The following is a 22,995-nucleotide window of genomic DNA, read 5'->3' on the forward strand; positions in this document are numbered from 1 at the left end:
TGTGCACACTGTGTATATACACATGTATACACACTGTACATGTATATATGAATATACGAATACATGGTATATATGTCATTCCCCGTAAAAAAGCTTCTTGGAGAACAAAAAAGAATGTTTTATGGATAACATGTTTTCAGTGAATTAGTATGAACTAACACTTACATACTTACTATGTACCAGGTCCCTTTCTAGGTACCTTAAATGTAATACGTCTTCTTCAGGCCTTACAGTAACTTCACCAGGCAGGTACTACCACTATCACCGTTTTGCAGAGGAGGAATCTGAGAAACAGAGAAGTTTCAGAACCCCCAACTGGTATACTCATCCATATCCTGTCACTGCTCTCCACTTGCCCAAGGACACATAGCAGGTAAGAAATAGAGACTGGTTTTTGGATCCAGGCAGCCTGGAACTAAGACCTCAACTCTTCTCTGCCCTATTACCTAAGATATGACTCACTTTTATATTTTTGTAAGGATTCAAATCCTTTAGGGAGCCTGGAGTATGGCTTAAAGGATCAAGGCAGCTTTGATTCTCAAGCAGTCGAGTATGAGGGACAGAAGTGTCCTCCCTTCATGGTGGCTTTAAGTGCATTGCTCCCTGAATTCGACTGTAGACCCTTGGACAAGATTTGCTAATTTGGTTCTTTCATTCAGTAACTATTTACTGAGTAGCCACTATGTGCCAAAAAGCATCTGAGGTGGTAGAAAAAGAACAGTAAACCAAATAAGCAAAATCCCAGTTAATTATGGAGTTTACATAAGGACAACAGAAGAGCACCTGGATGGTTTGTACAACCGTGATAACTGCTATAGAGACAAGGGGTGTCATGAGAGTACAGAGGAGGGAGGGGAGCTGCTATAAAATACAGGTGGTCCAAGGAAACCTTGTTGACAAGGTGACACTTGAACAGAGACCTGAAGGAAATGCAGGAGCAAGCCTGCAGTATCTAGGAGAAGAGCACTGTGGGCAGAGGGAATGCCAAGTTTGAAAGCCTTAAAGTCCACTTGTACTTGACCTATGTGAGGAAGCGGTGGAGACCCGTGCATCTGGAGTAGGCTGAGCTAGAAACAGAATGGTAAAATAGCAGGTGAGAAGTTTAATGGAGACTTTGGTTTTCACTCTGGGACAAGTAACTACAGGAGGAGAGAGGCAAGAAGCTGTGACTTTTTTTTTTTCTGCCTTATGTCTTAAAAAGTTTACTCTCACTGCTGGGTGAAAAATTAATGATAAGAGAGGGCAAGGGTGGACACAAATTATTGTTGCAAAAATCCAGGCAAGAGATGATGGTGGTAGTGTTGGAGGATGATGAAAAGTGGTTAGGCTATATTTTGAAGGTAGAGTTAACTACATTTGGAAGTTTTCATCCGATAAACGATATGTATAAATGATAAAACGAGCTGAGATCACTTCCAGAGGAAGTCTTGGTAGAGAAGGAAACGTGTTCATGGATGGAAGCCTGGGCAGCTCTGATCTTGAGAGAATGAGGAGACAGGAGGGATCAGCAAATGAGACTAAGAAGGAGTAGCAGGGGAGAAAAGGAACACCAAGAGAGGGGAGCATCCTGGGAATCAGGTAAAGAATGTGCTTCATGGAGGAGGGTGACCACCTGCGCTGTTTGATGCTGACAGTAAGGGCTGAAAACTGAGTGTTGAGTTAGCAACGTGGAGGTCACTGATGACCTTGACAAAAGCTGCTTTTGGTCTGGTGGAGGGGGCGAAAGCCTGACTAAAGTGGGTTTAGGAGAAAATTGAGTTACACCTGGATATGCTGTCACATGAGGCTTTCATCGGAGTGGAAATGGAATCTGCTTTCACACTCCTCAGAGGCCTGAGTCTTGTCCTTACAAAACCAAGGCTTAAAAGCCCAGGGCTTTAGAAACCACAAATAAGAAACTGAAATCTTTGAACTTGGGAATAGTATTAAAGTTATCATCTAGGGCTTGAAATGTTGGGAGTCACAGATCTTGCTCCAGGAAATAAAATGGACCAGTTGTTGGGTTTATTCTGGTTCTCTGCCTAAGACTACAGCTAAAGAATCTCTTTTATATATTTACCCCAGGACTTTGTCCCCACCTCCTCCCTTGACAACAAAATGTAGTGTCCTCCAAAGTCTGGCTCCCTGGGAGAAAATGATTGTTACCTCTCTTTGTCTGATGAAAATTTCTTCTTCATAGTTCATTTGTCAGTGTAGCATCTCCTAAATGCCTGGTGTTGGGTGGTGTGAGTCTTGAGCCTGGACATTGAGAAGTAAATTCTAATTCCTATTCTGTTACTAATTTGTTGTGCAAAAATAATTATGTCACTATACCCTCGTGTGCCTCAGCATTTCCGTTTAGTTTGGCAGGTTCACTTTGAATTCCCTCAAATCTTACATTCTCTGATTCATTCTAAAATTCATTCATGTTTTTTTTTCCAAGTTTCTAATTTATCTCAGCCTTCCCTTCTTCATATTAATCACAGTTCCCCTTTGCAAGAGGAACAGGGATATTTTCCTACCATTCAATCATCTTTATGAATCTTCTATTCGTTTGGATACCTATACGTTGTGGAGAATAGCATTCAATCTTGTTGTTCCAAAAACTCAAGACTGGGAACAGACTGGCAGCTGAGATCTGTTGTTTCCTTTGACTCTTAGTGCTAGTGTCAGTGAAGTCCCAGCTATCTTTGGCTGGCTCTTTGTCCTTGACAAGGTAATTAACCTCTCTGTGCTTTGGCTTTTCAACTGAAAGGGGAATATCACTATTACATGTATTGAGGGAACATATGTGATAGTCCTTGGGACTTACCTGAGAGTAGCTACTATTACTTACCTATCTACTTACCTGATAGATAACTGCCAATTGTAGCTATTGGTCAATATCCACTCAATTTAGTTTGTTATGCAAAAATAGTCAGAGAGGCTCTCTTAACTCAGGACTTCAGGGAAACAACAAAGAAGTTAAATGAAAATCAAACACAGTATCAAGAATGAAAGTGCTCCTTGAACATTAATTCCATATCACTGAAAATAAACCCCTGTACCCAGTTACCTATGATAGCAATGGTACCATCATTTTATGGCCTCCTATCATCAATGAAAATCATTCCAAATTAACACTGAATGCTAGAAGTGTATCCGTGAATGCATAAGAACTGATTACTAAGGCAAAAATAGCTCTTGATGTCATTGTCACCATGTTCAGTGAATAAGAATCAATTTACAGTTAAAGCAGGTAAGGTGGTTTTTCCTAATGGAAAATCATATACCCTTCCAGAACTGGCTTAACGAAAGGAGATGGTGATATCTGATCTAATTAACTCCAGAAAATCTTGCCAAGCTTCTGACCAAGGTGTGTTTAAAGTCAGAAGTCATAGGTGATGGGAATCAGATTGAGATTGAAATCTCTCTGACCAGAGTTGACATTTTCCATGCATGTGATATACAACATGTAGCTATTGCTTATGGATATAGTAACATTCAGGTGGCTCTCCCAGAAACATACACTGTAGCTAATCAATTTCCTCTTAATAAGCTCACAGGACTTCTAAGACATGACATGGTAGCGACTGACGCACTGAACCACTTGCCTTTCCTCTGTGCCTCCAAGAAGATATGGCTGATAAACTTGGTTTGGACATCTCTGCAACAAAGGTAGTTCATATAAGTGATCCTAAGGCCACCGAATTTCAGGTAGTACTCATTACCCTTCCTCCTGGCCTCCTAAAGACCATAGCCACAATAGTAAGATGCCCCTTCCTCTGAAACTGAAATCTCTGACACTGTAGTAGAAGATTCTAGCAGAGACCTAGGTGAAACAAACTATAGGCATTTCTGTACTGTTTATTACAGTAGGAATCCTTGGTTGGAGATAATCTGTGGGCTTCTGGACAGAATTATACAGCTGCTTAAGGTGCCTCCTGGTGAAAAGCAGGGGGCATATGTGATCAAAGCATCTGAAGGCCCTTCTCCTGGATGATGCATCGAGATCTTTGTCAGTTGGGGTTGGTCCTTCATCCTGATGCCATCGCCAAATTTGAGCTGACCATGTCCTGCTCTTCCCTGGAAATCAATATTAAGCCCTTTTGGTGAAGATGGGTCTCTGCTCTTGATTCTCTTCAAGAGAGTCCCCTTCTCTTCCCTTGCTGCCCTTTAGTTATCCCACAGGGAACATCCATTTGTGCTTCATTGTTTAATAAAGTAGAAAGTGGTAGGAGAAACACCTGGGTGGCTCAGTTGGTTGAAAGTCTGACTCCTGGTTTCGGCTCAGGTCCTGACCTCATGTGTCATGAGACTGAGCCTCGAGTGGGGCTCCGCACTGAGTGGGGAGTCTGCTTGAAGATTCTCTCCCTCTTCCCCTCCCCCATTCGTGCTCATGTGCTCTCTCTCTCTCTCAATAAACAACTATCTTTAAAAATAAATTAAAAATAAGTAGAAAGCAGTAAGGGGAAAAAAAAAAGAGTGAAAGCCCTCCTAAAATTATCTAGAAGTCTGCATACTATACAGTGGATTTTGAAATGAGCTGCCATGTCCCCTCACTTTGGCCTTATGATCAGGAGAACCATTTCTATTTTGGGGTATCTATGTCTCTCTTCCAGATTCTGCTAGCTGCCTCCCGCTGTCTCATGCCATTCCTTGTCACTGTGTGTTCTGATACCGGTTGCTTCCTTTGGGCTCTTAGTGCAAGTCAGTGGAGCCCAGCCTTTGCAGAGGCAAACATACATTATATGTTAAAAAAAAAAAAAAAAGATAGTAGGAAGGGAAAAATGAAGGTGGGGAAATCGGAGGGGGAGACGAACCATGAGAGACTATGGACTCTGAGAAACAAACTGAGGGTTCTAGAGGGGAGGGGGGTGGGGGGATGGGTTAGCCTGGTGATGGGTATTAAAGAGGGCACATATTGAATGGAGACTGGGTGTTATATGCAAACAATGAATCATGGAAACTACATCAAAAACTAATGATGTAATGTATGGTGATTAACATAACATAATAAAATAAAATTAAAAATTAAAACCTACTTTAAGACCTGGAATTACCATTACATGGCTAAAGAAGCTTGACTCCCTACATTGAGGTGTCTGCCAACTTCCTGTCTGCATTCAGAGTGCTTTTGACGCCCTCCATTCTGTATTCTCTGTCACACACTTCTAAAGGGAAGAGGCATTTTAAATTCCTTTGGGGAAAAGAATTCAATCATTCAGCCCTATTTAGGGTTCTCCTCATTGAATCAAAACATGGATTATGTGATACAGCCTGGAGAGCATCAGACACTGTTTCCTTTTGCTCCTTTGATGACGGGGGAGAGCGTAGTGGAGTGGGGCATGGTCCCCACTTACACCCTTTCTATCATCCCCTCCACCATAGGGTGAGCCCTTTGAGGAAGGGATGGTGCCTGGCACTTCTGTGTATCGGATGCCTAGTTCATGGCTGGTCCACACGAGGGGCATAGTCAAGAGCTGTTGGGATGAGTTGCTGCATTGAACCCATCCCCCCTTGCCTTGGGGTATAGTAGCAGATGTCACAGCATAGTGGAGTCAAAGATAATGGACTTCTCTTCGGGTGGCCCAGAAACAGAGACGGGATGGGGTGGGGGAGTGGTGCCATGAACTCAGCTGTGGGAAATCCCAAAGAAGTCCATAGTTTTCCAAAGGTTTGCATGCTGAGTAGGAATTTCCCACTCTGAAATCAGGGCTTCCCAAATCCTGGTCCCCAGATTGGTGCTGGCCACCAGTGAAATGAAAATGGACAATGTAGTCATTTTTTTAAACAAAGCTAAATTTATGTTTTTAATCTGAGCTTATGGCCTTCCTGAAATTGTTTTTCATGTCCTGCTACACTGAGATGACCCTTTTGAAATTCTGGTGATGGTAAATAGCAAATGTTTTTCTTAAAATTATTATGAGGGGAAAATCTTTGTTACCTTACATCGCTGCCCAGTTTAAGTTTGTTTTGTTTTGAAGTTGTTCTGCCCCACACATTCTCTCTAAGGAGCACTATTAGGCCTGTGGTTTCTAATGAGACAAGGACTATTCTGAAATTCCAAACTAAAGCTTTAGACCCTTTCTCCACGGAAACCTGTATGTGTTGCACACACACAAAAAAATGTTTGCAGGTAATTTTGGAAGGTTCACAACCCTCTTTAAGACCGGCTGTGTGCTTCTGAAGGATCTGGAAAATGCAGGTTAGGAATTCCTGGACCAGAGGGAGTGACAGTCCACTACTGAGAGAAAATGACCTTTCCCCATTCATCTGCCTTGTAATGAAATACTCAATGTAAATAAAAAGTTTTCTATCACTACCTTTAAAAGTCCAGAATACTAAGCATTGAGATCAGGGACTTAACAGATATTTTGCAAAAGCAAATGGCACTCTGTCTAAGGCAGCTGATACCCAGCATTTGAACCAGCACTCTGTGGTCTCGGTGGGTGCGGGAACCTCTCTTCCCTTTGGCGTTTTTTGCTGAGCATATGTTGCAACCCATCACCACCGACAGGGCTCTGTGCATCTCCCGGGCTGTCTGGGGGAGTCTTTTTGAAGGCATTTCAGCCATCTGTTAGGGTTTCCTGCTCTCAAGGGTGCTTTGATGCCATGAGGAGATGTGACATGACATTTGGAATCTGGGCCCATGCGTCACAATGCCAAGGGCAGGGACTGCTGCAGGGTGACTGACTCTGGCCCATTGTGCAGGGATGAGCATGTCAATCAAATACATCTGGCTGGGTAGTTATATTGGCAGCTGGGCCGCTCAGATGTGGAGGTGGGGGGAATGAAGGGTCATAGATGCCGTCAGAAGAGAAGGCGGCTCGTCTTCCTCTGAGAAAGCGTTGGGGTGGAAGTAGAGACCACCGCTGGAACAATGAAGTTGGCAGTGATCACAGGATCTTGGAACCTTAAAGATGGTCAAATCCAGAATTTCCCAAACTTTAGTTATTCAAGCCCATGGCCATGATTTTTTGCTCTCTGCCTGTCACCAATAATTTACTTTGTATTTTCTTTAAATTGGCTCACATTTTTATTTAAATACATGTATTTTTAAATAAGCTTTTTATAACTAAATGAAATCTGGCCTCACTTGCTATAAATATACTGTAGTCAAAAATAAATAAAATGAAAACAAAGCACTCTTTGGAAATTCTTGCTTGGTGCTGTGGTCTGCCAGCTCATTGTTAAAAGGAGAAGTCAGCAAAGGTTTTGGGCTTGTCATGGGCACTAACTCAGACTTTCTCCTTGATGTAGCTGGCAATATTGAAAGCAAATTCAAAAGTGAATCATCATCACTTTCTGTGCTCTATATTAGTTAATACCACATCCAAGAATTGACTAAATTTCATGTGTCATCTAAATTCATTTTGTGTGCTACTGGAGGGCTGGATTTCACTCTGTAGGACGCATGGATCTGATCCAAGCTATTTACAGAGGTGAGGACACCTGGAGAATGGAAAGGACTTGCCCAAGGTAACCATGGTTCTAGATCTGTCCTGGTACTTATACCGTTTAGGTAATGTTGCAGTTTCAGCTGCAGGTGGATATGACATGCCTGCGCCTTGGCTTTGGATTTTGCCTTGTGACATGTGTTGGCCAATGAGATGTAAGCAGGTATGGTGCCGGCAGAGGCTTCAAACTGGATTGTAGAGCTGGGCTTGCTTCTGTGTACTTTACCATGAAGAGGACATGCCATTGTTAGCTAGCCTGTCGGTCTAAGGAGGATGAGAGACACATCACACATGCCCAGATTCTATCTGTGCAAAGATTCAATATTGGACTCCCAGTTGCTGGTTCCCCTTTTTGGTGCAGTATGTGGGGTGTGTGTGTGTGTGTGTGTGTGTGTGTGTGTGTGTGTGTGTGTGTATGAAACAGACAAGCAGAGACAGAAAGAGGTGGGGGAGAAGAGAGAGGGAAAGGAAAGGTGGATAGGGAAGGTCAGTGTCCATCTCTCATTCATCTTCTATCTTCCCAAAGCCTAACACAGGCTCTCAAACTGTTGCTGATTATTAAATGCTTTACCTTTTACTCAACAACTTTCCAAATTCAACGAGTATTTACCAAGAACTCAGTTATATCCATGGGACTGTGCTAAATATACCTGGGGATACAAAAGAAGTCATTTCTGTGCTGGAGGGCAATACAGTATATTTTGATGGCAAGGCCACACCTGCATAATATGACTAAGCACCCATTCAAAGCTGTATGGTTCCTGTGCAGAAGTGACCAGCACAGCGTTCCTCAAATATGGCAGCGTCCTCCTCTGCCAGACCTTGACCATGTTGCCCCATCAGCCCACAGTGCTGCAGCACCCCATGGAGAATGTAGGTTCTCCACAAATCTCTGAGTTTCTGGTCTTCTTCCTTCTTCTCTTCTTTTCCATACAGACATTTCTATTCCTTTTTGTTGTTGTTCTTTCTGCCATTGCTCCAGAGTATTCATACATACCTGCATACATTTCAGTGAGTTTCTCTTCTGTGCACTTGTTCTTCACATTCTCCCATCTACGACCGAGTCCTGGGAAGCTGCCTGAAGTTCACAGGCTGAGTCCACTTTGCTCCATCTCCTTCCCCACTGCCGTGGTCAGTGCCCTTGTAAATGCCTCGCCTGCCTGGTTTCTCAGCATCACCTTTACCCAGTCTACTCCCCAAAGAGTAGTTGGAATAACTTTGTAAAATGCTAATCTGATCACTTAATTCCCCTGCTAAAAAGCACCTCAGTGGCATCCCATCACAATTAGAGAAAAAAACAAAACAAAATACCTACGGACTCATTACTTTGCCCTACAATACTCTGCATGATGTGGGTGCTGTGTAGGTCCATTTTGCCAGTGAAATCAAGGCACACTCCATAAGTGACAACATCTTCTGACTTCCAGGCTATCATTCTTCATGCCCAGTAAGCATAATCACAATCATAGTTACCATTTATTGAGGATACTATAAGATGCACATAATTAAACTCTTTATACATATTAATTTCTTCAATCCTCATAATTCTGTGAAATAGGTACTATTTTTATTCCAGTTTTGTAGATAAGGAAATTTAAGCATAGAATGTTCAAGCAATTTTCTTAGGGCCACACACCTTGAAAATGACAGAGGGTCAGAACCCAGGCACTGGAGCTCCCTTTACTGCAGCTGGGCCATGCACAGACCATAGGATTGACAAATACAGAAGGAATATCATCAAACTGCCACCTGCTTTTCCATCCCCATCACTCTTCTGGCTAGCTCTCAGGCCATCCATATCTATCTATAGCTTAGGATGGCATTGGTTCTCCGCCCTCAAGAGATAGCTCAGTATAACAGTAACATCAACAAAAATTAGGAATCAACTGTTGAAAATTGATAATGTCTCTGAAGGGCTGAGATGGTCTTCTTCCAAAGAGGTAATTACGGGAACCTAGTAAGAGTGGAAGGCATTTTGCAGAAAATAGAGTATGAGCAATCCTCACAGAAATGTCAAAAGGATAATGTGTTTTGCAAATGTTTATTGCAAACAGACAAAAGTAGGTTCAGTTACTCATCACAGCCTACACATTTCTCTCTTTGTTGGCTGGAAAGCACTCAGGTGTTTTGTTTTGTTTTGTTTTGTTTTGTTTAATATTTTCCAGGATGGCATGGAGGTATTTTTAGCTTTGAAATTTTGATTGTGAATTTCTGTGGCCTATTTAAAAAAAAAAAGTGCCAATGCAGCCTTGCAACGTGAAAAAGGATGACAGAAACTGGTGAACATGATTCATGCACTGGACTTCATATATCTTCTGTCCTTTGCCCCCTCCTTCCTCCAAGCCCTGCGCTCTCTGAACACTTCATCTGTGATTCTGGGCACTTTGAAACCAGATTCTGTATTTGGCACATGTCCCTCCACGATTAAATAAAAATAATCATCATCTTTCTCTGCTGTTGCCTCTGCAGGAAATAGTTTTTAACCCCACCTCCACTGCCAGTACCACCAGTCAGCCTCCTTGGAGTGAGAATAAATATCATGGGCTTGGGAGAAAACTGGATTTTAAATCTTAATAATGGTGTGACTTTGGGCAAGTTTCTTGTCCTTGTTGAGTCACGGTCTCTTCTGATATCCAGTGGGAATGATGAAGCAGACATCACAGGGCAGGTGGTAGCGATAGTTAAATGAGATGGATTTTAAATGCCTAGTGCTGAGTAATACTTCCTATGTGCTAGCACTCTGCCCTTATTATTCATTTAATTTAACTTTATAAGATAGGAATTATTGGGGCATCTGGGTGGCTCAGTCAAAAGTTAAGCATCTGCCTTTGGCTCAAGTCATGATCTCAGGGTCCTGGGATCTAGCCCTGTGTCGGGCTCCCAGCTCAACAAGTAGTCTGCTTGTCCCTCTCCCTCTGCCTCTCCCCACTGCTCATGCTCTCTCTCTCAAATAAATAAATAAAATCTTAAAAAAAATAAAGTATGAATTATCATCCCTATTATACAGATGAAAAAACCTAGGCTCAGAGAGGTAAAATAACTTGCCTGTTATGGGTTAAATATGTCCCCCCCACCCCTGCAAAAAAAGGTATATTGAAGTCCTAATGTGACTTCATTTGGAAATCGAGTCTTTATATAAATAATCAAGTTTAAATGGTCGTTAGGGTGGACCCTAATCCAACATGACCAGCATTCTTATGAAAAGGGGACATTTGGACCCAGAGACAGACACTGCCAGAGGGAATGAAGAATGAATGAAGATACAGAGCAAGAAGGCAGCCCTGAGACTGGGGTGATGCATCTGCGAGCCAAGGGACACCAGAGCTTGTCAGTAAGTACCAGACACTAACAGAGGCAAGAAACCCCCCTCCCCCCGCCCCCGGAACTGTCAGAAAGAGCATGGCCCTGCTGATGCCTTGATTTGAGACATTTAATCTCCAGATCTGTGAGACAATAGCTTTCTGTTTTTTTGGCCCCCCAGGTTTTGGTATTCTGCTATAGCAGCCCTGTGAACTAATACATTCCACAAGGTCACACTGTTCATAAGTGTCCACTCCAGGATTCAGTTCCTGGTCTGCCTTAAACCCTGGGCTCCTAATCACTCCTCCACCATTGCTTCTCAAACTGTGGTCCCTGGACCAGCAGCATGGGCCTCACCTGGGAGCTTATTAAAAATGCAGAATCTCAGGCCCCAACCCAAACCTACTGAATTGGAATCTGCACCTTAACAAGATCTCTGGGGAAGTCTTGTGCACTTTAAAGTTTGAGAAGTGTGGTAGACAACCTCTTCCACGGGGACAGACAAACATGAATTTCTTTCTCTTCCTTTCCCTAGGTCCCCCTTCGCGTGTGGGTTCAAGTGGGTCTTTCCCTTTCTAGTGTGTTCTCCCTCCAGCCCATTTCTCACTCTACTCCTTAATCCCCCCACGCTCAGTTTGTCCTTTACACATGGCAGGGCAATTGGGTGCAGTGGAAAAATGACAGGATTTGGGGGCCCTCTTGAACCGATTTCAAAATCCTCCTTTACCACTCAGTAGGGATGGGAGAAGGTAAGTTGCTCATCTTTCCTGAGCTTCCACTTTTCCATCTATTCCTAGTGCTCTTGTCCTCATGTTTGGCCTGGACTTCCCCCCTCCCCATGTCACTCTCAGTCTGTCCGCCCCATTGTGACCTTTATGAGCTCTCCAAACAGCAAATCTGGCATTTCCCATGATTGCAAACTCTGCCCTGGTTAAAGTCTGAATTCCCAAACACAGTTTCCTGTCCCTTCCATGATCTGCCCATGTCTCCTTCTCTCCTTTCCTATCTCCTGCCACTTCCCACCCTCACTTTATTATTTACTCTCTACATATGCTAACCTCCCTTTATGTTCTCAAGTTAGCCATCTTCTCTTTCAGGGTCTTTCCCTACACCACATCTCCCTCCCCTAAACTCCTATACCTTGTGTGCCTTCTCTTTGCTTTTCTTTATCGAATGAATCAAGCTTTTTAGTAATCGCGTGACTTGTCTCTGTTCCTCATTAGACTACATGAGCATGAGGACAAAGACCATGACTATCTTTGTGATGTTTGTATTCTGGCCCCTAGCCCAGTGTTGGAATATAAGTTAGCCCCCAATACATATTTACTGCATCGATCAAAGGAATTGGGCCATGCCCCAGTTTTCGGGCCAGCATTGTGCATTTTCTTTAAGAAACATTTATTTCTGAAACCCCACTGCTGTTTTACAGATTAGGTGCCAGTCGCAGAGTCAATCCAGGAACAACCAGTATATTCTTTCTGAAGCTTCTTTGTTCTTCCCCACATGGTTAAGCTGCCTAGATCCTACCTCGTTGAACAAAGCTAAAGTATTTACTCCTAATTGCTTTAAGTAAGGCCTGTGTGATCTAATCACTAATCAGATGCTTGTGTTTAAGAAAGAAAAATGACTAACGGAATCCAGTACCGCCAATATTAAGGATCAGAGCTCTATCTGTGGCATACAGTGAGGTCTGGAGAGTTTGGGCCTTCCATGGCTTTTTCATTCCTAGGGAAGTTGAAACAATACACACACACCCCTAACAGAAAGGAGTCATTCTGAATGAATCCCAGGAATCTCTCCCCTCCTGTGCATTGTCAGTGGTAAGAAATGCTGTGAGTTTCAAGTTCAAATGTTAGAAATACACAATGAAAACTCATGAGCCACTTGTGAAATTGGCACAAGAATAACCAAAGTGGTTAAAGTTGAGAAAAATAGAAAATCTTATTTACACGGGATGGGCCCGTTTTGGCCTTGACTATACCACATGCTCAATAAATTCTTGTTGAGTGAATTTCTTGTGAGATACACACGCACGCATATACCCCTCTATTAAAAAGCATAAAAGAAAACCTGAACAAATGGAGACTATAATACTCTATTCATGGATAGGAACACTCAGTGCTGTAAAGATGTCATTTCTCCCCAAGTTAATGTAAAGATTCAAAGTGATTCCAACCAAAACTTCAACAGTTTGCCAGGGAGATGGACAACCTGAACCTAAATTTCACGTGGAAGAGTAAAGGGCCCAGAATAGCCAAGCATTTTTGAAAAAGGGGAGATAAGAGAAAAGAAAGAAAGAAAGAGAGAGAGAGAGAGAGAGAGAGAGAGAGAAAGAAAGAAAGAAAGAAAGAAAGAAAGAAAGAAAGAGAAAGAAAGAAAGAAAGAAAGAAAGAAAGAAAGAAAGAAAGAAAGAAAAGAAAGAGAGAAAAGAAGGAAGGAAGGAAGGAAGGGAGAAAAGGAAAGAAAGAAAGAGAAAGAAAGAAAAAGAAAGAAAGAAAGAAAGAAAGAAAGAAAGAAAGAAAGAAAGAAAGAAAGAAAGAAAGAAAGAAAGAAAGAAAGAAAGAAAGAAAAAGAGAAAGAAAAAAAGAAAGAAAAAGAGAAAGAAAAAAAGGAAAGAGAGAGGGAGGCAGGGAAAAAAGAAAGATTTACTATATATAAAGATTTACTCTAAAGCTCCATGTAATTTTGAGAAATGGTTTTGTTTTTGTGTTTGTTTGCCTGTTTTGCAGCTGGTCATCCAGGGAACTGATTTTTGGCAAACTTTCTTAGAGTCGTTCTACACTGAGGGATTTGAATGAAAAGTGAAGGCATGCATTGTGCATTTGTTCAGCTCTGACCACTGTGAGCTGCAGCTCAGGGCAGGGGAAAGAGCCGAGGTCAGAGGCACCAAGGCTGAGCTCCAGCTTTGCCTTCCAGACTGAGTTTTGGGGTCAGTTGCTAAACTTCTCTGAGTGTGTTTTTTAAATCTCACTGTAGAGGGGCATTAGGGCAAATCGTGAGTGTGTAAAACAGAGCTGCAACTGAATCACATCCCGTCTGTAATTTCAGCTCAGGAACCAAGAGCCCAACATGGGAGTCAGAAGAGGGGCAAAGACAAACTCTCACTGTAGCTTTGCCTCCAACAGTGGTGTGACCCAGGGCAAGTTAGTTCTCACTGTGAGCCCCATTTTTCCACCTCCAAAATGGGCACATTGGACTCTCTAAGGGTGGCAATAGCTATAACGTTATAAAATGCCTGTCCAGGGCTCTAATTCATAGATGCACTTGCTAGTCTCACTTCTCGAATTAGATGTGAAAGATTCGAACTTCTAGAATTGGAAGACCACGGTTCACATCCCAACCCTGCCACTTGCTAAATGCCACTTGAGAACATCCCAGAGCTTCACCGCACTTCAGTTTCTATCACTAAAAATATGGAGGAAAAGGAATTATATCTTCTTTACAGAGTTGGGATAACAAGTGTGAAACTTGATGATTAAAATATCTTATAAACTGGATGGCAATGGGGAACATAATGGAAAAGAACATAGATAAATGGTCTACCAAGTCCCAGATACCTAATACCTACATTATTTGCAAATCCAGCTTTCCTGGGATGTAAGTCCAGCTATGCTCATTTTATAGGTGTGAAAACTAAGATTTCAAATCATAGACCCAGGCAGGGATGGAAATCTTTTACTCCCCATTCCAAGGCCCATGACTTATTTCTCTACCTGCTGCTTCATCAGATGGGCCAGCCATGCCCAGTGCTAGGAGCCAGCAATTGTCACCAGGTCAGGGACAGGGTCCAGGGGGATCAGCTGAAGTTAAGAGCAGTAGGCACATCTCCACCCACCAGTCAGGCCAGGCTTTGATTCCTGGAGATGAGGTAGTTAGCCACGTTTGTACAGAGCAAGATGGAGGGCTTTCTCTATGCCTGTTTAAAATGTCAGGTTGGGTGTGGGCAGCCTGAGACCTACTTCTGGAGAGGAGCAGATGGCCAGAGACCCAGGTAAACTCGCTTCTGACTCAGGTAGAACAGGCTGCTGAAAGGGATCACCTTTCATTCTCTTTATGAAACCAACATGCTCTTCTGGCCCTGAGGAGCACAGGTCAGCAACTTCCCGAATTACCCTTTTGCTTGTAATCCAGTTGCAGTGGTGAAATATTATGTTGCCTAGGGCAGGGCTATCCCTGGCTCTTCCTTGTTTAAATTGTGAAGTTTCCTTTTTAGAAGGAAGGAAGATTTATTGAATGCCTACCAAGTGTCAGGCGTGGTGCCACTCACTTTGCACCGATGATTTTATTTATAAAAACTGTAAGCACTAGATTTTGTGGCTTCAGTTTATCAGATGTTAAAAGGGAAGCTCAGTGGGGATAAATAAACTTACTAGAGGCCACAGGTTCAGTAAATGCTAGGGCCAAGGATTAGAATGTCTGGCTCTCTGACTCCAAAGCCTGACACTTTCCACACCACCAGTCTGCCGACTGGTGTGACACTGATGGCAAATATGCCTGTAAAATCCAAATAGAGTTTCATTTATTAATGGTCTGCAATGAAAGACGACCACAAGCCCAGCCAATAGAAAGCTCATTGGTTTTGTAAACAGAGAATAATTCATTCATTTGCTAATGCCCCCTCCCAGCTAAAGTCTGAGCCAATTCTACCTTTAATCTGTGATATAGCTTGAAAGCAAGGATGGCGCCACAGCCCAAGCCTTTGAATATTCCATTTGGGACCTCCAGGAATGGTGCTTCCTTTGTCTCAACATCAAAGCACAGGTCTTTATGTCTTGACAGGTGTATATGTGTATATATATATATTGAAAAATATAAATAAGTACTGAAAATCAAACCCCTCGGATTGCCCCTATTGTCCCATTTTCTAAGAAAATGAAAGAGAGCATAACTTAAAATGAATAAAAATATACTCCCCATTTGGAAGTCTGAAATTGACAGTGTTTACCAGAAATTGTATGAGCGGAGAGCTCGGGCTTCTATTTGATTGTGGGTTAGAATCTACGCCTGGGCTCTGAGATTCTTCCTTTGTGAGTGATTGCTGCTGCTGGGGGAATTGGCAGTGTGACCAGGCCGAGGGAAGGGATAAAATGATTAGGTCCAAGACTTCATTGCGAAGCTTCTTCCTCTGAGATTTAGAAACCATCTTTCTTTCAGCCTCTTAATGTTTCCTGAACACCGTGAATTTCTCCAGGGGGCTTTATGGCCAGAACTGATCACATTCAATTCTCCGGGGAGGAAATAGGCAGGTTTGTCTTATTTATTTATTTATTAAGTAAAGAACAAGAAATGGAGAGGAGAGTCCTCTTATCTTGATTGTCGTGGTTGAGGACCACTAGAAACCTGAGAGTAACTGGCCCTCAGCCCGAATCACTCCCCCATCGGATCGAACTGCCCCTACCCTGCCCTTCCTGTTCTTCTTCATCATTTCCCCCCATGCTTTTCTTCCCCTTCTTTCTTTCTTTCCTCTTTACACTCTGTCCTCTCCCTTCCTCACCCTAATCTTTCCCAACAGACTTTAAGCCTCTGATGTGGTCAGCCTCTGGGGTTGAAGGTCACTGGGTGTTGCAGTGTCACAAGTAGAACCAGATGTGCTGGAAGGACTAGAGCCAGGGAGTCATCCGGGCTGAGCGTGACTGGGAAGGGGCATCCCCCCTCCACCTGCTGCTCAGGAGCCCTCTGGTCTCCCCTTGCAGACACAACAGCATCTCAGCTCCTGCTGCTCCTTGAACTTGGACTTGCTGCAACCCCTCCAGGGTGTGACTCTTCCTCATGGCCCTGGTTCATCCTCACCTTTCTGGCTGCTTCCTTTCACTTTTAGTTCCTGCTTCTAGCTACATCATGCCCTTCATAGCTCCTAGTTCAGATCCCCAACAAGGAATCTGACTGCCTGAGTTAGGGTTCTCCGGAGAAATAGAACCAATAGGATGTGCAGAGAGGTAGATAGACTAGGATATAGACACAGATAGGCTACAGATATAGACAGACAGGGCGTCTAGATATAGATCAGGTATTTATTCTATCTATAGATAGGGAATATAAGTACATAGGATTTTAGATATGTATGATTTATTATAAGGAATTGACTCATATGCTTAGAGATGCTAAGTTTCAAGACGTACAGTCAGCACACTGGAAACATAGGGAGAGTTGATGTTTCAATTCGAATCCAAAGGCAGGAAAACATCTGATGTCCCAGCTCTCGGCAGTCAGATGGAAGGACATTCCTCTTTCTCAGCCTTTTAGTTCCGTTCAGGCCTTCAGCTGATTGGATGAGGCCCACCTACATTATGAAGGACAATCTGCTTTACTCCGTTTATCAATTTAAAAGCTAAACTCATCCCAAAACATCCAGAAGAATGTTTGACCAAATATCTGGGCAACCCTATGGCCCACTCAAGTGGATAGGTAAAATTAACTATCACATTGCCCCAGGTCACCTCTCTGGTGTTCTCTCTCCATTCTTTCTTTCATTCCCTCCCACCTGGCTGCCTCACAGATAGTTGGTCTGGTCAGCCTTTAGATTAGCTGCCATTGGAGCAGGCATTCATCTGTATCCAGTCACCTGAGGCTGAGCGGTAAGTTGAAGGGACATGTTAGCTGCCACCCATGGCTGTTGCTTCAGGGAAGCAGTCTCCTTTAGAGAAGCTTGAGGTGGGATGATCAGATTGTTAAGAGAAGCCCTACAGTCCAAAGACCCTGACACCAGTAAATGGGAGTTTGTGTGGCTAGCTGCGTCTCTCTCCCTCTCCCTCTGCCCCTCCCCCGACTCACACCAAGCTCTAAATAAATAAATAAGTAAAATCTTAAAAAAAAAAAAAAAAAAAGAAAAGAAAGGGAAGCCCAGAGAGGTTAACAGGCTTGCCCGGGGTCACACGGGTAATTATAGGTAGAAATTTAATTTCAGTTACCATGTGTTAAATATGCAATATGTGTAGGAGGTTAGCTTAAACCTTTTCACGTTTTTTATTTCATATAACCATTATTACAATGAAATAAGGTAGGCTTTATCCAGAGGAGAGACCTGAATTTCAGAGAGGTACATGGACGCCTTCCAAGTCACAAAAATAGGTAGGAGAGAAATGAAAAAAGGTTTTCTGTCATGTCAGTGTTGCAAACCAAGGCAGTGTCAGAAATTATAAGTAGGACTTCAAAATGTCTTTAAGAAAAGCATCCAATGCCCACCAATATGATACTTTGCTGCTCTTTGGGAGAACAAATATTTAATAGAAAAAGAGCAGCAGGAAGGACATTTTTGAGAGACTGGATGAGAAAGGAATGTTATAGAAACACAAAAAGGGAGGAGGGTGGACATCTTTGAGATGATCGATAATAAAGATGTTTTAATTAAAGACTTTTAAATATCCCAGGAAAAGATCCATTTTACAGGTGAATAGGATGATTTAGCAACAAAGAAGAGAGTGAAAGACTCAGATAGGGCAGTGAGGCAAGGCCTGATCAGTGTGCTGGTGAGACATTCTGTCTTTACTTTCCTTAACCTGAAAGACCTTGGCTTGACCAAAGAGCTATTTGAAATAGCGTGCATATTGATTTTCTCCCCAGGCTGGGTTTGTAATCTTCCCTGAAATAAGAGCATTCAGACTAGAATGAGTGCTGAGCTGCTAGGTTCTGCAAATAGGAAGGCTCCCTTGGTCAACTGAACAGAACACAGGCAGGATAACATCTCTGGTTATGGTACTTCTGGTTGTAGTTTTGGACTTCATTTCCCTCATCTCCTTCCCCTTCTATCCCACCTTCCCCTCCTCTACTTCCTCCCACCCTCCTGGATTTCTTGTGCTACATTTCTTCCTTCCTTCCTTCCTTCCTTCCTTCCTTCCTTCCTTCCTTCCTTCCTTCCTTCCTTCCTTCCGAGAGCGCACATGAGTGTTGGTGGGGAGACAGAGAATCCTAAGCAGGCTTCACGCTCAGCACAGAGCCTGACGTGGGTCTCGATCCCATGACCCTGAGATCATGACCTGAGCCAAAATCAAGAGTTGGATGCTTAAGTGACTGTGCCACCCAGGCACCCCTCTTGCCCTTTAATTTCGATAGCAGAGTCTGTAGAGTAGGGATCATGACTCATATCGCCCTCTGGGTCAACAGGCCACTGAAATTAGGATGTAATAATATATGGAATGGAGGCTGTGCACATTTGGAAGTGTATGCCTAAGCCAGAAGGGGCAGGGGCTACTCAACTCCACCTAATTTTTGCCATACTTGACTAGGGACCTGGCGTTGCCAGGTCTCCCTACTTTTCAAAAGAACCTGGAAATCTGGATTTAACTTTTATGCAACACCCTGATTTTTAAGTCTTAACAATTAATTCAATTCTTCAAATTCTTAAATGCAGGTAAGGACCCATTAGTTACCAACTTTTGGCCCCTAGCACATAATGTAAGAAGCATAGCTGAAATCATCACGTCTAGCTGTGTGACTTTGAGCATGCCTCTTAACCGATCTGAGCCTTAATTTTATTGACTATCAAACAGTACAGAAGATGGTGTATTAAGTGCCAGGCTTACTGTCTCATACCAAGTAGATACACCATAGATAATCATTCACTCCCTCTGTTCAATCCCCTGACCACAGTGTTTCAATCATGTATACATCTGATTCCAGAGAGGAATATTCAGTTTATTACAAGACCAGTGACTTCTGGAATATCAGCTTGCCTTTGTCCTGCAAATGATCAAATCACAAGAGCTTACAGTGTGTTCTTACCCTGTTTTGTTGAAAGCCATTTCCCCAAAATGCGTATTATGTGGGCGATGAGTCTCTGTTCATGCACAATTTCACATGAAAAGATTTGCCCTTTTCATTGTACACATGGCTTGAATCGGCCAGCCTGCGTGAAAATATTTCCATTCATTAGCATGCCAAATGATGTCACTGGCCTGGAACTCGGGTGGATATTGCATGGACTTATAGACTCCTAGCACTCTAAGGATTCTTGGAGGAGACCATCTCGTCCACCCTTCCACGCAATGGCCCTTTTGATGCAGCTTAAAACAGCACTGGAAGGTGGTGAGGGCTCACTATTCTGGGAAGCCGCCCTGGCCACTCTAGTTATTGAAAATCTCTTCCTTGTATCACATTTAAATCTGAATTCTAGTAACTTCTTCCCATTGGTTCAGATCTACCCTCTGGCAATACTGGGAGTAAGTTTAGTCATGGCACAACATGCTATGTTGTTAAATAATCATAATGGCAAGAACTTACATAACAATGTCAGGACTGTTCTTGACGTTTTACAGGTATTTACTTAGTTAACATTCACAAAAACTCTATAAATCAGGTAACGAAGCATTCCCATTTTCAGAGTGAGGAAATGTGAGGCACAAAGCAATTAAAGGACATGCCTAGGGTCTCACGGCTGATAAAAGAGAGAGGCAGGAAGGAAACCAGGGTGGTCTGTCCTCCAAGTGCTTGGGGTCTACCTCCTCCTGCCCCTCCGCAAAGGGAGACCAGCACCAAGGTTACTGCAGGACCGAGGACTCTGATGTCACCCAGAGCAGATTTACATCCTGTCTCTGCCACTTCCTCTCAGAGCAGACTTGGGCAACCTTCTTCACATCTCTGACCTTTAAATTAGAGGTATGCCACCTCTCAGTGGTCTTTGGAGTCAAATCTCTGTAAATTGTCTAGAGCAGAGCCTGGCTAGCAGTGGGCATGCAAAGGGTTTTTGTTGAGTAAATGGCACTTATCAAGACCCCAGACAGCACATCACCTGGTCTTTCATCTTTCCTTCCATGGCCAGCATTCCAAGAGCCCTCTTCATACTAACTGCTCACTCCTCTTTGGGCACTCTCCATTTTCCTCTGTCACTTTCAGTATGAAGGATATTTTGGGGTTGCCTTGCCTACCTCAGAATACAGTGGTATTCTCACTAGTTTAACAGCCCATTCCCATCACTGCCACTAAGACTGTGCAAATACACTTCTCTCTCAAGCATCTATTCTCCAGGTTCTACACTGGGAACTGAGGATAAATAAATGAATTAAAACAAGAACTCTGCTGTAAGGACCTAGGATGGAATAGAATTGATGGTACAAAGAGTTATGGAAAGGGTAAAAAAGGAGTGTGAAGAAGGGAAGACCACTCTACCCAGGGCAGGTTGAGACATAGAACATTTTTGAACAAGGAAGGGAAGGGAAAGGAAAGAAGGGAAGAACATGTATGGTTTAGAACCTTGGAAAAACCTACATGTCAAAAAACAAACCTTAAAATGATGACATAAACTCATGGTAGGATATCTAAAAGCTCTTAAAATGAGTTATAGGGAAATTCATAAATATGACAAAGACTCTAATATATAAAGGATAAGATTGGTAAATTTTACCACTTCAAAATTTCAAATGAATATATTACAAAAACAAAAACACAAAAAGCCAGTGTGTAGCAAAGGTTGCTGGTTATGAGATCACTCACACACTTGAAGATACTTCCCTCACCTATAACAAAGGACAAGTATCTAGGGAAATGCTAAACCAGTAAGTAAAAGAAGAAACTATATAGAAAAATAAGGAAAGGAAATGCACAGGCAGTTCACATAAGAGTAATCATAAATGTTTGATAAACATATCTGCAACCTTAGTAATCAATTTGGGGAATTCAAGTTGAAATAAGAATGAGAAAGATAGGGCATCTTTGAGCTCGCCGAGTAGACACCATGAGCAAAGCTCACCCTCCCGAGTTGAAAAAATTTATGGACAAGAAATTGTCATTGAAATTAAATGGTGGCAGACATGTCCAAGGAATATTGCGGGGGTTTGATCCATTTATGAATCTTGTGATAGATGAATGTGTGGAGATGGCAGCTAGTGGGCAACAGAACAATATTAGAATGGTGGTACTACGAGGAAATAGTATCATCATGTTAGAAGCCTTGGAGCTAGTATAAACAACGGGTGTGTTCATCAGAAGAAATCAACTGCTTCCACATGTCCCCTCCATAGTACCTGTTTTACTACAATATAAAAATCAGGTCATGTGCATTGTCATATTGAGCTTTTTTGTTAAATAAACTTTTATGATAGTCAGAAAAAAAAAGAATGAGAAAGATAATTTCTCATCTATCAGACTAGCAAACATTTAAAGGTATGACAAGATCGAAAGTTGGTGAAGGAATAAAGGAAAATTATTATGCTTATCGTGAATTTCTGATGAAATATACATTGATAATATGCCTACAAAGAGTAGTTTGGCTCTCTGAGTGTATACATTCCCTATGACCGAGTAATTCTGACACACACACAAGCATATGTACATACACTTCCAGACACACTCTAGAGAATATTGTGGACATGTGCACAAAGAGATATATACCAGAAAATTCACTGCAATTCTATTTATAATGGAAAAAAACTATAAACTCTCCACATGCCCATTATTTGAGGAATGGAGGACTTAAGAAGAACAAGCGAATGATGACATCTGAAGCACATAATTTAAGTGAAAAAGTATGCAGGATTATATTTAGTATATGTTCAGTATGATTTCATTCATGGAAATCTTTTTAAAAACCCACACAAATATTAAACAATACTATGTTGTTCATACCTAAACTGTGTTCAAAAAAAAAGACTGGAAAAGATACTTAATTCATGAAGTAGTAGCCACTAGAGAGGGAAGAGATGAAACTCACAAACAAGAGTGAGAGGGGACTTTAATTTTATCTGAAATGTTTGATCTTTTTATTAAAAAAAGATTTAAGGCAGTTGTGGCAAAATGTTAATAATTATCCATTATTGGTGGTGGTGGGCTCATAGATATTTGTTATAATTCATTATCACTTTTGCTACTTTTATAATTGTCTTCAAAATTTAAATACAATCCCAGGATAAGAGCTACTTTTAAAGTCTTGAATGCGTCATTTTGATGAGCGAGGGTGGGGTGCACGTCAGAGTTTCCCTGGGTTTCTTCCCTCAGAATGGCCCTAGGAAAATACAAGCTCCACCTCATAGAAAAGAAAAGTAGCACAACAATCCAAGTAATTTCTGATTATAAGGTTACAACCCTCCCAGGAACCAATCACATAATTTACTTTTTGCTAAAAATCAAATATAAATATGAAGCAAAAGAAAATTCTGTATTTGTGTATTCAGACTCATATATGTATTGTTTGTTGAAAGTTTGAGGGGCACCTGGATGGCTCAGTCAGTTAAGCATCCAACTCTTTTTTTTTTTTAATCACATTTTCTTTTAAACATCCAACTCTTAATTTAGGCTGGGGTCATTGTCTCAGGGTCGTGAGATGGAGCCACATGGCTCTGTGCTGAGC

General features: G+C 42.2%; 2 pseudogenes; both read left to right on the forward strand.

Moving 5' to 3' along the window:
- Window positions 1–2,972: 2,972 nt before the first annotated feature.
- On the forward strand, window positions 2,973–4,074 carry LOC114212075 (phenylalanine--tRNA ligase beta subunit pseudogene; annotated as a pseudogene).
- Window positions 4,075–21,384: 17,310 nt separating this feature from the next.
- LOC114212026 (small nuclear ribonucleoprotein G pseudogene) lies at window positions 21,385–21,615 on the forward strand (annotated as a pseudogene).
- The last annotated feature ends 1,380 nt before the right edge of the window (window positions 21,616–22,995 follow it).

This window comes from Eumetopias jubatus, unplaced genomic scaffold (genome assembly GCF_037043125.1).
Source record: "Eumetopias jubatus isolate StellerSeaLion01/CBP00866 unplaced genomic scaffold, mEumJub1_p1.0 scaffold_4, whole genome shotgun sequence".
NCBI lineage: Eukaryota > Metazoa > Chordata > Mammalia > Carnivora > Otariidae > Eumetopias > Eumetopias jubatus.